Genomic DNA, 10,242 nt, shown 5'->3' on the forward strand with positions numbered 1-10,242 from the left:
TTGGGCCAGCTCTGTCACCTGTGGGAAGGCTGGAGGACCCGAGCCCCTTTCAGTTCTAGCCCTTTGAGCGCTTCTTCCCTGCAGGGATGCTGGTCCCCAGCCCTCTAGAGACTGCAGGTGATCCTGGGGCGGGGGCCTGGGACCCTCCAGCCCCGAACCACAGATGGCCCCTTCCTCTGACATGAAATGTCCGTGTGTAACACGTGCAGACCCTCGGGACCCATGGGGCCGTCGGTCACGTAGCGGGGAGCTCCCGGGGAGTCTGCAGCTGGGCCTGTGGGCGGGCAGTTACAAAGGTCCCCGGAGCCCGTAGGTGTCCTATGCTGGGGAGGGAACTTGCCAAGAACATGGCTGAACACCTCTCGTGGTGCTTGGTCACCTGCCCAAGACGAAGGTCTCGGGCTCAGGGAGGTGGGGACTGCAAGGTTCCTTTGGGGGTGGCTGTAGGTGTCCTGGTGTTGGAGCCCCACGACGGAGCTGGGTCTGGTCGTAAGTACAGGGCGGGGGGCCTCAGCTCCCCTGGGGATCTCCCCTGGGGAGGTGCCCTGCCCAGCCTGAAAACCCAAGGGTGGGGCTCAGCGGCTCCTGGGCCCCAGGTGGACGGACAGCAGGAGCTGTGGAGCTGGGGTAGGGGATTCCAGCATTTCCTGACCGCTGTGGGCTGGGGACAGAGCCTTCGGGGAGCTCTGGACCCTGCCGTCAGGGTCGCGGCCGGCTCCCATGGGCTGTGTGTGGGGTGGACCACCAGAAACCGGGGTGAGCAGGGAGGCAGCGGTCTGAACAGAATCAGCTACCACAGCCCAGGAGGTGCCCCAAGACCGGGCCAGGGAAGTCACTAAGCCCCCTCAGAGGCCCCAGGCAGGGGTCAGCCCTGTGCAAGGGCAGGAGACCTCAGACCGCACCCGAGGTCAAGAAGAAATGCGGTTTTTCTGGTGAGGGGAGGAGGGCAGCCAAGGGGTTGGCCGGTCCCCCAGCCTGTGTTCCTGCCCCTCGAGACCCAGTCGGGGAGGCCGTGGGGAGAAGGCCCGTCTCTGGATGAAGACAGAGGTAAGACGCAGTGGCCTTTCCAGCCCCGGGGAGCAGAGCGGCACAGTCCCGAGCAGACGGGCACAGTCGGCCCTGCTGGGCTCCCCGCTGCCCGGGACTTTGCTGCTGGTGATCCCAGGCCGTTGAGCTACGAGCGTGCGAGGGGAAGGAAGCTCCTGAGGCCTCGCGCCACAAGCTCCACCGCGCGGGGTCCTTTTGGCTACCCCAGGTCACGCCGGAGCTGACCTTCCCTCAGCTCCCTGGAGCCCACTTGGCCTCCTCTCCTCTGTCCTGCCTCTGCTCACTCTCCCCTTCGGCTCCACGCCCGGGGCCTCCAGGGCCGGCTCAGCCCCCCGTCCTCCGCCCACCGGCCCCTCCAAGCACCTGCCGCGGGGCCGCCAGGAAGCGCGTCTCTCACTTCCTCTTCTGTGCACACACGGTTTAAACCCAGCTTCGAACCATATCCTTGGGGCTTCACCGACCCTTACACTGTAAGACACTAGACACTCTCACATTCTTGAAGCAGGAGCCAATGCCTTCCCACAGGGGACGGACACACGCGGATGCCCCCGTGCTCCCGATGCAGGGGGGACCCGGTGGCAGAAGAGGAGTCAGATTCGTCCTCGTCCTGTTGGAATTCACCCTTGAACGGGGGAGATATGCCGGCTCTGGACCCCGGAAGGTGAGGTTCGGGGGTAACTGGGCCCCGCGTGCTGTGCCAGCCCCTCCCAGAGCCGGCTCCGTTCTGGGAGAAGAGATGCGCTCCGAGGCTCTCGGCGAGGATGGGGGCTCCTGGGTCAGGCTGTGAGGCTGTGTGACGGGCACGCCGGGACCAGGGGCCCCCAAGGCAGTGTCTCCGAAGGCATCAATGCCACTCCACGCTTTCCCCCACAAACCCACTCCACCTTGGTCATAAGCAACGTTGTGCTGCCCACCCCTCAGTGTCCAAACCTGGAACCCAGCGCTGGTCCTGGACCACTTCCTCCTGCTGCTTTCCTGTGGGGGAGAAAGCCGTGTCGGTCCTCAGCTCCGTTAGCCGCCGCATCCAGCCTTCCTCCCTCCCAGGCCGGCTCCCAGGCCTGCCCTTGCCCGCCCCACCTTACACGGCTGGGTCTCAGCCTCGCACGTGCGCTCTGAAAACCCCGAGGGGGTCCTGCCCTGATGGAGCAAGTCGGACGGTCCAGGAGTGGGGCCTCGGACTCAAGTGTTGTTAAAGACACTCTCGGCGCGTCCAGCCAGGGTGGACGGCAAGCGCTCGGTCTGGTCCACGATCCCACCCCCAACCTGCCGAGTCAGAGTCCCCAGTGTGGGGTCAGGAATGTGTCCCACAAACCCCCCGGTGGCCTAGGAACAGCCCAAGAAGCCCGCACTAGGGCAAGGGCAACTGTGGTGTATGGGGGGGGGGCACCTCACCTTTGGGACAGTCTGTCCTTCCTGCAGCAGCAGCTGTTCCTTAGGAGGAGAGTTTCAGGAGCCTTCCGGTCCCCTCATGCCCATCAAACCGCAGCTCCACTGAGCCCCACACAGTCAGACAGACATCCAGCCGTCAGGGGACCCCGTGTGGGAATGTGCTACAGCGTCCTGTTGTCCTTCCTGCTCGGAGAGAGAACTGCACACACACCGGCGCTCTGGTCCCCAGCAGCCAGGTTCACCGGCTCGATCCGAGAGGCTCGATCTGTCACTGCAGACCCAGAGCCACGGTCTTCCAGGGCAGAGCCAGAGACTGACACGAGACACGTGTCGGGGCCCTGGGATTGCTCTCTGTGAGCACAGTCCCGAACCCTTGCCTCTTCCTCTCTCCGCTCTTCCTGCTTCCCCTCCTTGTCACGTGAGGGTGACCTCTGGTCTCTGAGGGCCCGGGTCCTGCCCTCTCCACACCTCCAGGAACATCCCAGAGATGTTCACGAAGGCACTTGCTAGGTTATATGGTTTCTGTGTGTGTGTGTGTGTGTGTGTGTGAATTCTCTGGACGTGGGATGACCCATGTCTGTACCTCTGATGTCCAGCCAGGACACGGTGCGAGCTGTGTCCAGCCGCCTGGCCCTCCCCCAGCACGAGCACGTCTGCCTGCCCCCCTTTCCCTCTGCAGGGGTGACGGCAGAGCGGAGGCCGGGCTCTCCGTTCCAGGGAGACCCAGCCCCGTGCAGCTGGTACCGGAGCCCCCAGAGCCCGTATCCGCTGTCAAACCCGTTCCCACTCAGAAGTTAAAGCCGAGCCGGAGCTGGCCGTCTGGCATGTGTGTTGGGGACCGGGCAGGGAGGAGTGGGTGCTCCCCCGGCCCGCCCCCTGCTCTGCTGCACCCCCCTGCTGACCCTGAGGTCACCACAGCTCACACCCACGTGGCCCATAGGACTCCAGCACGCACACGACTCCCGCCCGGCCCAGTATTCCGTTCCCTCGGCCGGGTTTCTCCTCACTCACCTGCGGTCCAGGCCGGCTGGGGCTCCTCTCTGGGCTCCCGGTGCGGGGGCGTTTCTGTCACGTGACTTCCCAGGCTGTGCTTTATCAGCACGAAACCGAGCCCCCCTGTGTCTGGTGGGTTCAGTGTGGACACATGCAAACAGCAACAGCAAAGAGAATTAGCCGATCTTGCCCTGCTGGGGCGTTGGCTGGTGTGTTTGTGCTGCGGCGAGAACCCTCCACCCCATCCGGGGGCTTCCGTGTCTTCTGCGCTCCAGGCCAGGCTTCCTGTCAGGGTCCCTCCTCACCCAGGACACATGCCCTCCAACCAGACGGAGAAGCTCCGTGGAGAAACCACGTGATGGCCCTTAACAGTCCCGCGGGGCTCCTGCTGGCCCAGGGCTGGCCTGAGCCCAGAGGGAGGGGGCCGCTCTCCCGTGGGCTGGGCCGGGAAGGATGGGTAGCGGACACTGAGTAAGTACAACCGGCCAGCAGAGCTGCCCTCCTGATCACACCGGCTTCCCCTTCCACACAGACTCCTCCCCACCCAAGGGAGACCCTTTGGAGTCCATCCATCAGGCTCCAAGTCCTGATCTGGGGTGGAGATCCGAGGGGGCAGGTCTGCGAGGGGCGGTGGGAACGGCAGTGGTCCTTGACCCGCTCCCGCTCTCGTCCTCCTGGCAAGTTGTCTCCCCGGCTTGTGGCTGAGCCTTCGGGGGAGGAGCCACGGGAAGGATCTCGCCCCTGCGTGGTGAGCGCAGCCCCATCTCTGTTCCTCCGTTCCCGGTGCTTTTCCCTCCAGCCGTGGTTGTGTTAGAAGTGAAATACGGATCCGACTGATTTTCTGCCAACTCTCGCTTCCACAGAGCAGCCCAGCATTTCATTTATTTTCTTTGCTGGTCCAGGATCTGCAGCTAAGGGTCGTGTTTTTTCCTGTTTGCAATCACATTTGCAGTGAACTAGACATCAGAACACCAGCCGACACGGTCGGTCATTAGACCCAACAGATACGGAGTTACTCTGCGCTCCGCCGGGCCTGCTGTCACGTCCTGTCCTTGGGCTCACGCCGCGCGTCAGGTCCTGGACAGAGGTTCGCCTCTCCGAGGGAGTCTGTGGGTGCTTGCACGTGTGTTAACGTGCCGAATCTTCCACACGCACCTTTCATGACGAGGAGACTCGGCCCACATCCCGACAAGTGGGACGTGAGAGCCGGCCGAGGGGAGCTGCTTGCACAACACCGAGGCTTCCTTTCAGGCTTCGCTTTGTTTCTACCGTTAATCCTGGCTATGATTTCTTCTTGGCTGTTTTCGATCAAAACGACTGGTTTTACGTAGCACTTGTTGTGCTCTCTGGCTTCCCAGAGGAGGCGGCCATGTGCGTGACAAGTGTGGGCTCAACGGGGTTGGTCCCCGAGCTGGGTCCCAGCGCTCCACTGAAGACGTCATCTCCCTGGTCCCTGACTGCTTTGGGAAACACCTAGTTAACTCCACAAAGGCCACATGATGCCCAGAGGCAGGCTCTGTGTTTTCTGCCCGCAGACGCCTTGCCTGCATACGACACTATGGTGTCCTCTGGAAAGGTGAACCACATCCAGGCAGAAGCTTCTGAGCGACATGCGTGGGTCCCGCACCAGCTGCAAGTGGCCGGGGACCCAGTGTTTGGAGGGGAGGCAGCTGGCGGTCCCGGGACACGTTGGATGTCTCCTCTCTGGGGGCATCACACTGGGAGTGTAGGAGCCGGTCACACGGGGCTTTGTGTGTCCCAGAGGGAAGGAGCCCCTCATCCTCAGGGACACCGACTCCTGGGCTGGAAAGGCTCCGCAGGGTGCGGCCGCCCCAAATCAAAGTCTCTGCACCTAGGCTTTGTTCCAGTCCCCATGCCCGAGCCCATGTCACGGTGCTGCAGCCGGCGCTCTGACACGGGAGGTTGGCGGGGCTCCGTGCGGGCTTCTCACGCACGGTGAGGCCTGGAGGTCAAATAGCCTTTTGCCTTTTGCCTGGGCTGCTCCCCGCCCGCGCCCGTGTGTCCCACGGGGAATCTGAGCTCCTGCCGCGGGTGCGTGGGGGCATCTCGGTGGGGCTTTGCTGTCCTCCACTCCAATGACGGCTGCGGCGCGGCACCCGCCGGGGCGCGCTCTCGGATCCCGTCTCTGCCCGTTTTTACGATGGGTCGTTTCCTAATTATTATTCCCATCCTAGCCTGGAAGACTCCCTTGAACTCACTGAAAAGAGGTTAAATATTTGGTGATAAAAATGGAACGGATTTCGAGAACACTAGGTTTTGCTGTAGGGTGTGGCTTTTTTCCACGATTTCCTTTCCCTTGGCCACTCTGTCCCCAAGCACCGCCGCTGACGTTCCCGGCGGCTGGAGGATCCACAGCAGGCGCGCGGGACAGGACAGGACAGGAGCAGAAACCCGAGTGCCCTCTGTGCTCTCTGTGAGCTGCACCCGCACCAATGCCGCGGTCGCCTCCGCGGCCTCCTGTGTGCCGCCGTGGGCCAGCCTTGTGCCGCCTCGTGGCTCCTCACTGAGGGCCGGGAGCCCCTCCTGAGTCTGCTGCCCCCTCCCAAAACGGGGTTCAGGCGGTCACCGAGGGAACAGGGACCTGTGTCTGTGCCGGCTGCGGCCCCCGCTGGTCCTCTAGACCAGAGCCCCAGGAAGAGCTAAGAACAAGCGTCCTGCCTGTTGGCAGAGTCAATCACTGGCACGGGGGTGGCGTAGGGGAGCTGCCAGCGCAGCTGCGGGCCTGGGGGGCTCCTGGGGGGGCTCCTTTCTCCCTGGGCTTGGTGGTGTCAGGCCTGAGCCCGGGCTCCTGGAGGCACCGTGGCGGGAATGACAAGGTCCTACAAATGCGCGGAAGGCCGGGGAGCTAGTAGGTTGCCATAGCAACGCCGCGTGTGCGGCTCTGCACCTGCCCTGATTTCTGCCGCGGAAGCAGCATCAGCCTTCGGGAGAGCCCCCCCCGCCCCCGCCGTCGCCCTCCCTCCCCCACGTGTTCAGGCTGCGGGATGGATTGTCGGAAGAGCCACGTCGTCCCCCTCCGGAGCCGCTCGCTGCTGAGGCCGCCCGCCTCCCCAGCTCCGCTCTTCCACCGAGGGCCCCGGGCGGGCAGCGGGCAGGCGGGCTGGCCGGCGTCCTGTCCCGGGCTTAGCGGGCACCAAGGACGGGGACATCCCAGCCTTCCCGGCTCTCTTCTCCGGCACCTCCATCCCCTGGCTCTTCCCTTCTCTCCCTCGAGGGCGGTGGCTTTCAGACCCCGGCGTGAGAGAAAGAAGCACACGTACTTGCCCTCGTGTGCGTGTATTTGAAACTAAACCTTTAATGAAACCGCCGATCGCCCCTCCCTGGGAGAACTCTCTTCTAGGGCTGATGTCGCAGAGCGTGTCACATTCTCTCTTCGATCGCATTAAAAGATGCCGCCGCGTCCACTGCACTGACTCGAGGAACCAGGAACCGTGGCAGGCTGACGGGGGCGGACGCTGCGCTGGTTACTCTGCTGGGCCAGAAGGGGTGGCCTCCGGCCGACTTTGGGTTCCCTACGGGGTCCGCCTTCTCCCCTCCTCAGCTTCGGGGTTAAGCCCGAGGGACGGGGAACTAACCGATGGGGCCGCGCAGCCCGAGAATTCCACGTGCAGATCTGGGGGGTCAGTCTGGGCTCAGGGAGCGGGACTAGACACAGCCAGAGGCACAGACAGGTGTGGCTCGCGAAGGTCCTTGCATGAAGTCTCGCAGCTCGGGGGGCGGTCGGCTCAGGGTCCGTCCTTGCCAGTGGTAGGCAAGCACTTTGCTTTCTAAGTCGTGTGAGTGACTGCACCCTGAGGGGCCAGGGCCTTTCCTTGGTGGAGCCCGTCTCTGAGGGCGCTGGGCTAGCCTGTCTGCCTTCCCTTCTCTGTCTAACACAGCTTCAGAGATCAGAGGTAAGATGCTTAGGAGTTCACGATAGCCCTAGGCAGTTCATCTCAAAATTTGGGAAAATTCCTGGGATCATTTCTTCCACTTTGGAAAGTTTATGTACGGTGTGAAAGCTTTTGTGTCTCGGACTGTCTGTCTCTGGGGGACTCTGTCTGGCAAGCGGTCGCTACTGCTTTCAGCTCAGATCATGACGTCGGGGTCGGGGGGGTCGCCCCATGCTCAGTGGAGAGTCTGCTTGAGTTTCTCCCCCTACCCTCTGCCCCTCCCCCTGCTCACAGTCTCACCCTCTAAAATAAATAAATAAATCTTTTAAAAAACAATTGTCTCCAGAAATGCCTTTCAGTCTCTCTTGGTTTTTGTTCTCAGATTGAGTTTATATGATTTAAATATTTTCCTTCTAGTTTTATACTTTGTTGCTATGAACTGTGGAGCTGTAGGGGGTACACAGCAGGGTGCGTGAGGACGGGCCCTGGCCGCCGTATACTTACTTACTGGGGGAAAAGAAGCTCTACAGAGAAGCATCATGACTGTAAAAGAGCACAGATTTATTCCAAGTCTCAAAACCCTCGTCCTGAGCTTTCCCCCGTTCTCCCTCTACCCTCCGTTCCCTCCTCCCCTCGTCCTTTCTCTGTTTCCTACTTAATCTCTTTCCCCGATTCACTCCCGAGGCTGAGTGTGTCTATGGGGACGCCCGCGATCCTTCTCCGCCGTCACGCCCCGGCTGTCCACGCGTCTGTCTTCCCTTCCAGGCCCACGGCCGTCGCCGGGGCAGGGGTCGGTCTGTCTGAGCCTGCCTGGCCGTCCCTGCTGTGAGAGCAGGGGTGGAGGGGGACGGGACCGAGAAGTCCTCAGAGGCGGACGGCATCACTGAGGACGATTCCCTCTAGAACGAAAACAGGGAAGGCCGGGCCGCTCAGCAGAGCTGGATTTGGGTGTAACAAACAAAATCGACAACAATGCCGGCTTTCTCTGGGAGAACAAGGCTTTGCAATGAGTTCGAGCAGCAGCTGCATGGCACTGACCTCACTTTTTGGGGGGCGGGGTATGAAGAGAGGGGACCCTTCCAGGTCGCCGCCCGCCGCACTCCCCTGCCGCCTGGCCACGGCGGCCACCGGCCACCGGTCGTTAACAGGGCGCCTGCCGGAAATGGAGCCAAGGAGCCACCCCAGAATGTGTCCTCAGCTTTCAAGGTCGGAGCGGGAGAATGTCGTGGAAAGCCAGCGCGGGAGGGTGCTCCGGGGGGAGACGGAAGCCCGAAGTGCTCCGACCCAAGGGATGTGCCCCCCACGCGCCCCTCGTATCCCCCCCTGCCCTCCCCTCCTCCCCCTTCTCTCCGTCTCGCGCACACCCACACCCACACTCACACTCTCATTTACACCCTCACATCCCTCACACACACTGTCCCAACGCTGTCACTCACACGCCTTCTCACAACTTCCACCTTCGCACACTCACTCGGACACGCCGACGCTCTCACACTTCCCCACTCTCACGCTCATTCCCTCACGCACACGCACACTCTCTCTCACACAGTCACACTCGCACACACTCACGAACTCACACCCTCTCTCCAACACTCTCGGGCCCCCTAACACACGCGCTCACTCCCTTTCACTTTCCCACACTCATTCTCTCAGACACACTTTCTTCCACGCACACTCTCCATGTCTCACACACTCATGGGGTCCCGTCCTGCCTCACACACACTCAGACTCTGACGGACACCCTCTCTCCCTGTCACTCTCACACACTCACACGCCGTCACTCATGCCCTCTCTCACACCCGCACGCACACGTCGAAGGCTGCCATCCCCTCCCTGAGGTTGGACTGTAGCGTGCCACCAGCAGGGACGGGTCCTTTGGTGCGAGAGTGACCTCAGTGGTGTGGTTCCCTCCTGCTGGGAGCGCTGTGTCCCATGGACGGCGCCTTGGGCAGGAAGTTGGCTTTGCAGAGGCTTGGAAAGTGGAATGTCGGCACCGAGACCTGGTCTCGGAGCTCTGGACTCTGCTGCCACGGAAACCCCCAGGGAGTCTGTAAGTTCGTGGCATCCCCCAGCTCGGAGTCAGAGCCAGACGCCACGGAAGAGAAAGTGGTGAAGCGAGCACGGAAATGCTCTCAGACGGCAGCTTCTAAGAGTCACACACACACACACACACACACACACACACGAGTCACACACATTTCCAACATTTCTATGCACAATAACCACTATTGTAAAACGATGACTTTACAATTTCATGAACTTAACTCCTAACCCTTAGAACTTATGAATTACATACTCACATTTTTTTCAAAAAAGCTAATTACAAGGAAAAAGGGAGTATTCAGTACCGAGTCATATAGAGAAACAGCACCCCATGTCGAATTGTCTTGGAAAAGTCGCAGGAGCACGAGCCTACGGAACACACTGAGTGGCTTTGTCACAGAGCTGCGTGGTGACAGACGGTGTGAGACCGAGCGCAGCGTAGTGGGAAGACGGGGCGAGTCACTGTACTGTCCTGCCCCTGAAACGAGCATAACATCGTGTGTCAACTGCACTCCAGGGAAAAAAATAGAGCTTCCCCCCCCAAAAAAAAAAATTAAGTAAAAACCAAGGATAAGAAAAAAAAAAGCAAAACAAAAAACCTGGGGGGCCTGACTGGCTCAGTCAGTAGAGCGTGTGACTCTTCATCTCGGGGTCGTAAGTTCGAGCCCCATATTGGGTGTAGGGATTATTTTTAAAAATAAAAAGAAATAGTTGGTTAAGCAGCTGCCTTCGGCTCAGGTCATGATCCCAGTGTCCTGGGATCGAGTCCCACATCGGGCTCCTTGCTCAGCGGGGAGCCTGCTTCTCCCTCTGCCTCTGCCTGCCATTCTGTCTGCTGTGCTCGCTCTCCCCCCACCGGATAAATAAATAAAATCTT

At 61.0% G+C, this 10,242-nt stretch overlaps 1 long non-coding RNA gene across 2 annotated transcripts; it reads left to right on the plus strand.

Moving 5' to 3' along the window:
• The first annotated feature begins 633 nt into the window (after positions 1–633).
• LOC116587969 lies at positions 634–5,702 on the plus strand. Of its 2 annotated transcripts, none has more exons than XR_004284722.1 (2): positions 634–1,708; positions 4,229–5,702. It is a non-coding gene; the product is annotated as an uncharacterized LOC116587969 (long non-coding RNA). The 2 variants fall into 2 exon arrangements; XR_004284723.1 differs by having other exon boundaries at positions 4,382–5,702.
• The last annotated feature ends 4,540 nt before the right edge of the window (positions 5,703–10,242 follow it).

Source organism: Mustela erminea, chromosome 4, assembly GCF_009829155.1.
Source record: "Mustela erminea isolate mMusErm1 chromosome 4, mMusErm1.Pri, whole genome shotgun sequence".
NCBI classification, from domain to species: Eukaryota; Metazoa; Chordata; class Mammalia; order Carnivora; family Mustelidae; genus Mustela; species Mustela erminea.